The sequence below is a fragment of the Schistocerca nitens genome, chromosome 2, assembly GCF_023898315.1.
Source record: "Schistocerca nitens isolate TAMUIC-IGC-003100 chromosome 2, iqSchNite1.1, whole genome shotgun sequence".
Classification (NCBI taxonomy): domain Eukaryota; kingdom Metazoa; phylum Arthropoda; class Insecta; order Orthoptera; family Acrididae; genus Schistocerca; species Schistocerca nitens.
Genome location: NC_064615.1, coordinates 487,970,238 through 487,977,345, shown reverse-complemented (window position 1 = coordinate 487,977,345; position 7,108 = coordinate 487,970,238).

Sequence of the window (7,108 nt, the reverse complement as noted above, 5' to 3'; positions counted from 1 at the left end):
GCTTCTGTCGCAGAACCGAGGTATTAAATTTGCATGCACGCCGCCTGTCCGTTGCAGTTTGCCTTGAAAATGGCGGGGTGTTCTCCCGCCGAAATATCGGCGGTCGCTGAAAGTGTTACCTGGCTGAATTCCCGGAAGTTATTTGAAAGTTGTATACGCCAGGAGAAACTCAGGTCTCAAATATGCAACATTGACTACCTTTGACACAATCCGACACCCAGCCGTGACAAAACTTTTGCGACAGTTCTGGTACGTTCTCTGACTACCAACAATCCACATTCGTTTCCTCAGTCAGATTATGAACGCCTGTTGCAAGCTATTAAGACATTATCTGACGAAAATAATAATCGTTTTGATGAACAAGCCAGTCGTTCTGCTGATGAAATTCAGTCGTTTTGCTGACGAAACTAAAAACAGTAACGATACTTTTACTAAGCAAATTCAAGAATTTTATGATAAACGTTCTAAAAATCATGAATCTCGTACAGAACGTTTTGATGCACAGGTTACTCATTTGGAAGAGCTTAATCAAAAATTCGAAGAGCAAAAAAAAATCTTTAAATGCGCTTCGTGACAATCAGAAAGCACTCTCTGGCGAATTAAAAGACGGTTACAAAGTTTTAACACAGCGTATAAACAATGTTACACCAGAGGTTACCAATGTCATATCTCGTTTACGCGAACTAACTGCAGCTCATAACAACATTAATCAACGTGTGTCAGACAGAGAAGTAGCCATTGATAAACAATTTTATACCAATTCTGAAGCTCAGCGGCAGGACTAAGCCCTACTTATTGCTACAATTAGAAAGTCGGTATCCAGTGAAATTGTTGCTACTCTGCAAAAGAAAATGCGTTGTCATGATGTACAGTTACAGTCACTTAAAAGATGACACTACCAAAATTCACGACCAATACGACAATCGGAAAGCTGAATATGATGAACTCGGCGACACGGTGGCACAATTAAAATTAAATCATGAGAGTCACTCTGAAGGTACACAACCGGTACACGTCACTGACACTGAATAATTTCAGTTATTTGAAAACTTTCGATAGGGACAGATGCAAATTAACCGTCAAATCAAACAGGAACTTAATAAAATTAATGCTCGCTTGTCTGACAATAAGAACGATACCGTTTCTCAGGACTGCTCACATAACTTTGCCTCGCATTGTATCGATAAGAGTACAGAACATTGTTCGCAAACTCAGCTTCCTAAATCGGTCAAAGAAAAGAGACGTTTTAGAATCACATGACATCTCTCGCACCTTTTTCAACCGACAGCAGTCTTTCGATAATTTTAGAATCGATGGATTTGACTACAAGCATTTTCTATCTTCAGAAAATTCAAAGTATTTTGTAAAAAATATATATATAAAAAGGGTCAAAGAATTTCTCGAACACTCGCATATCTTTACAGACAACGTACCAACACTGACAATTTGTTTACTATCGGATTGGTATGACCACACTCTACTTTAATGTTTTATAATATTCGAGTTTCCCTGATTTTGTGACTAGTCAAAGAGTTCTATGAACTGGACACACATACACAACTTTACGGACAACATGCTTATACTGTAATCTGAATTACTACCGGACTTATATCACTACAGACTATTTGTCTTTTCTGATATTATAATTTTGGAATTACATCTGTATTTGGATTTACTTTGCTGCTACTCAGGAGAATTTTCTACCATTTATCTAATGCTTTCTACAGCCTGTTGCTTTCATTCATTTTTGTCTACTGTCAGAAGGAATATTTGCTGAAAGCTACAATTTCTTTTCTCAGGACCTATTGTCATTGCAAGTGTTTTGTGTATAGTATTCGATGTTTTATACTTATGGCTATGAGGTGTTTTTCGTGTGGGAGACAACTGATGTAGACAGAACAGGGAATTTTATTTTGGTGTATGTTAGATGAGTTGTGTAATGAAGTTTACTACTTGCTTGTGTTATTCATGATGATGATTACTGATGATATTTAATGAGGTACATGATTATGATTTATGTGGTTTACATATATGATGTATTATGTGAGGTTACTGATGAGATGATGATAATGATGATGATGAATAATACTGAGGTAATAGTTAGGGCTCAGGAACCCTGTTTTTGTTGAAGTCGATTTTTATTTCACATGATAATATTTCTGGTTTATAAGTCTAAAAGATGAGTTTGGATCAGTCATGGGAAGTTGATGATAGTAACTGTTCCACAGCTATTTGCTACTACACTGAAGTTGTCACTTTCTTGAGATTTTTATAGCCTCACAGCTATATATATATATATATATATATATATATATATATATATATATATATATATATATATGAGGTGTTTTTCGTGTGGGAGACAACTGATGTAGACAGAACAGGGAATTTTATTTTGGTGTATGTTAGATGAGTTGTATAATGAAGTTTACTACTTGCAGAGTAAACATGCTACATACGACATACAGAGTAAACCCAGAAAATCACAGAGAACCCCAGAGAGCATCCAAGAGTGACCCAGGGAACCCCAGAGACCATCCCAGAGTGACCCAGGGAAACCCAGAAACCATCCCAGAGTGACACAAGGAACTGCAACACTAAGAAGAATCGCTTCTCGGCTTTTACCAAGATCAATGTGTAGTTATGTTATAGTAATCGAAATAATAATCTAAATTAATATTAAAACATATTTACAAGATAAATATAGTATATGCACTTAAAAAACCTTGCTTCATAGGTGCATTTCTTGTGCACTTGACACATTCGACATCATAACGGCTACTGTACCGTGCGATTGATCGATAGAACACGTAACTAACAAACTAACTATGTACCATGATATTTTTTCTTGCCTAATAATAACCTACTGCATTATCTTGAGTATTTGTTCTTGTGGAAGCTATGGTTTTCTCATACATACTGAATGAATTAGGAAACACATACACAACTTGACAGACAACATACTCACACAACTGATATTACTAAATCTAATTTGTGTTATCATTATCCATACTCATGCTTTGTCTTTTCAAGAATATTGTATGCAGGTCATACTATGCTTTATTTGTTTTATTAATTGTAGTCACTTACATTATAGACTATGGTATATATTTTCTTTGATGGTAAACCTTAGTCTTGAAATTTTTTTGATCATTAGCAGTTTGTGGTCAACCTTAGTCTTGCAATTTTTTTTTACCGCTAGAACATTTTTATCCTACACACTTAACTGCTACAGGCCCACCTTGGGCTTGTAAATGTTTCCTTTTTTGCCATCGTCTTTCCATAATTTTGTTAAGGACTGACAGATCTATATACTTCAGCAGCTCAGTTCAGTCAGCTTGGTACATGCAGAAATAAACGGTAAGAACTCAGGCAATGGTCAAGTGGCAGACCGTGTTTCATGGTTTTGCATCTGATGAATTTTCAAAGTACGTGCTAATCCATTTTTAAACAAGTCTTACTGGATTGAAAATAGGTCAGGCTGTACCTTTGTCAGCAAATGGTATGATGTTTATGATAATCTGCGTTCATTTCTAGTATTACTATGAGTCTTCGTGATGTATTTCATTTGAAGATATTATATTAAGGAGAGACTGTGTAGATGATAATGATATTTTCTTGGGATTTCATGATGATATTTTTTCCTGGGTATAGTAGGTGCGAGTTATGGTTACTTTTTAAGTGATTTGCTGTTTTCCTAGACTTGATTTCTTTTTCTCTATGGTGATTTGTTGTTGTATACCTAAATTCTTCTTGCCTGATGACTGCTCTTCTTCTGCTTTGTGATAATATTTATTTTGTCAAGTCTGACATATATTCATTATTTTGGCCAAATTCTTCTTGTTGATACGCTAATTGGCACACAACAAATGACTTAAAATTGATTCTATCCAAAGGTACAATAAGCCTAGTGCACTACACAAACTTTCCTTTCCCTCCGCATGTCCTATTTGTTCTTGTAGTTAGTGGAACTCCTATTTTTCCCTTACATGTGTTTACTCTGCAAAGATAGTTAGCTTAGATGTTAGTATAAATATGTTTTATGTTATTACAGAGATGTTCTTGCAATCATATGGGAGGTATCTTGTAATAAAGTAACTATGTATGTGTACTTTGTAACCTCCCCCTCACTTATCGACCTTAATGACAGTGAAAAATTAAACTGTGTGTACCTAATAGAAATTTTGGAAAAGCAATCGTCACCGAAGCTAATTTGTTGGTAAAGAGGGAGGAAAGGGTTACATCTAAATGTAAGGAGAAAGGCAAATGAAATTGGTGAAAATTAATTTTGAGAAAAGGGTAAAATTAACAAAGAAAGTAAATGTGTCGTCGTTACATTAACAATTAATTGGCGTTAACTAGATATTTGAGATTTGGGGAAAATTACGGTCGCCAGTCCTATGGACAACTACTATAATAACTGAAAATGAAAGATTAATGCACTTATAATTAGCACTAAAAGCGTGGCAACTGAAGGTTGACATGTGTTGTGTGAAAACTGAATGTTTGTCAGAAGTAATCAGTTTCGCTACACTCTGACTTAATTTAGCAAAATAATTAATAAAATCGGAAAATTGAAAGTTAATTTAGTGACTGAAATTAATAGTGAGCTTTGTTTCTGAAGCACTACGAAATTCAGTAAAATAAGGTTAGTCTTGGGCAACCTCTACAATCATTTCAAAAGCTACTTGAATCTACGCAATTTAGAAATAAGAGATTTAACTTTGAACCTGAATTAAATGATTCTGAACAATTGACAATAGTAAAATTTAGAACGTACCAAGCTGAGCTGCAGTCACAGGTAAGCTAAAATATGGTAACAAAACTCGCACTCTTAATTTGTGCTTGTGTATTCTAAATAAAGGAAACAAAAGAAAAATTCGGAGTAGGTATTAAAATTCATGGAGAAGAAATAAAAACTTTAAGGTTCGCCGATGACATTGTAATTCTGTCAGAGACAGCAAAGGACTTGGAAGAGCAGTTGAACGGAATGTACAGTGTCTTCAAAGGAGGATATAAGATGAACATCAACAACTGCAAAACGAGGATAATGGAATGTAGTCAAATTAAATCGGGTGATGCTGAGGGAATTAGATTAGGAAATGAGACACTTAAAGTAGTAAAGGAGTTTTGCTATTTAGGGAGTAAAATAACTGATGATGGTCGAAGTAGAGAGGATATAAAATGTAGACTGGCAATGGCAAGGAAATCGTTTCTGAAGAAGAGAAATTTGTTAACATGGAGTATAGATTTAAGTGTCAGGTAGTCGTTTCTGAAAGTATTTGTATGGAGTGTAGCCATGTATGGAAGTGAAACATGGACGATAAATAGTTTGGACAAGAAGAGAATAGAAGCTTTCGAAATGTGGTGCTACAGAAGAATGTTGAAGATAAGGTGGGTAGATCACGTAACTAATGAGGAGGTATTGAATAGGATTGGGGAGAAGAGAAGTTTGTGGCACAACTTGACTAGAAGAAGGGATCGGTTGGTAGGACATGTTTTGAGGCATCAAGGGATCACAAATTTAGCATTGGAGGGCAGCGTGGAGGGTAAAAATCGTAGAGGGAGAGCAAGAGATGAATACATTAAGCAGATTCAGAAGGCTGTAGGTTGCAGTAAGTACTGGGAGATGAAGAAGCTTGCACAGGATAGAGTAGCATGGAGAGCTGCATCAAACCAGTCTCAGGACTGAAGACCACAACAACAACAACATTCTAAACATTGTAGCCAGCTATAAATACCTTAACTGATCTTTGAAATGAAAGCAGTGAAATCGAATAATATTACTTTAATGCTGGCGTTTGAATTTCAACGACACTCGGGTTCCTTCCGGAAAACGAAGGGACCTTGCTTGGTAATGCAATTGGGACAATGAGCAACAAATGTTCATGCTAAGTTACTGTAATTTAGTGAGAAAAATTTAACAGTTTGAAAAGCTCAGGTCTGCCATACAGTTCTAAAACTTTACGTGCTCTTAGTCTTCCTTGTTGGTTGATTGAAGGTTTGCAGTTGTCGATTGGGGAGGTGGCGACAGTCACGCATTGTCAGCCGTCGCTGTTGCAGAAGCTGGATGTTGGCGCGCCTTCTTCTCGACATTGTCACCAGGCGAAACGGGCTCTTGATGTGCACCAGCTAATGCTTCCCGTCCTCGACACCGTGTCAGAAACTATCATAGCAAGTCGAGCGCTATTACATGGTGCCAGACCCCGAAAGCGCGGCAACTCGCGGGAGCGTCACACAACACATCTCTCCACCGCCTACTCCAGCCAGACTCCCTCTCCTCTGCCCGCGCTCCACGCGGCAGAGTTAACACTCCCAAAAATCCTAAACACTTTGGTTCTCCACACGACCTATCGATGTATTCGTTCGATAGCATAGTTTTCCCTAGGCAAGACCTAGCGTAAAAATACAAATAGTATTTACAAAACAAACCAATTACACATCGACATAAATGTATATATATATATATATATATATATATATATATATATATATATATATATATATAAAACAATTACAATATATAGAGACACAGAAATGTCATATCTTCAGGTAACAAAATAAGGAAAAATCTATAGTACAATAGATGCAAATAGAAGTATATGCATTTCCGGCGTTACACGTGCCCCACATTGTCTGAGGATGTTCGTGGAACGTAAGCAGACTCAGAAAATGTCTCAAAAAGGAAAAAAAGCGGAAATGCATATGCTCAAAACATCAAGAAAATTTAGCATTAGGCTAATTAACCATAAACTAATTTTTAGACCATAAAATTGAGTGGAGACACTCGTAGCCTTATTCCACTCTGTCATCTTACACATAAGAAAACAGGTTAACAACAATTAAAATTCATAGAGAACATAGAAAGTGGTTATCTATTCTAAATCAGCAAAAGTGCTAACAGTCAAGAAATTAAATACTATTTACAAAATTAATCAGAGTACATGGTCATAAAAAGAGGTAAATCAAAATATGCAAATTAATAATTAATTATTTTGAACACACATTTTTATATAACCTTTTCATAATTAATATTCTCGCCACGAGAGTTCACTTAGCGCTAAACAAGAAAATAATATACATCAGATCGACAAAAACATAAGTATTG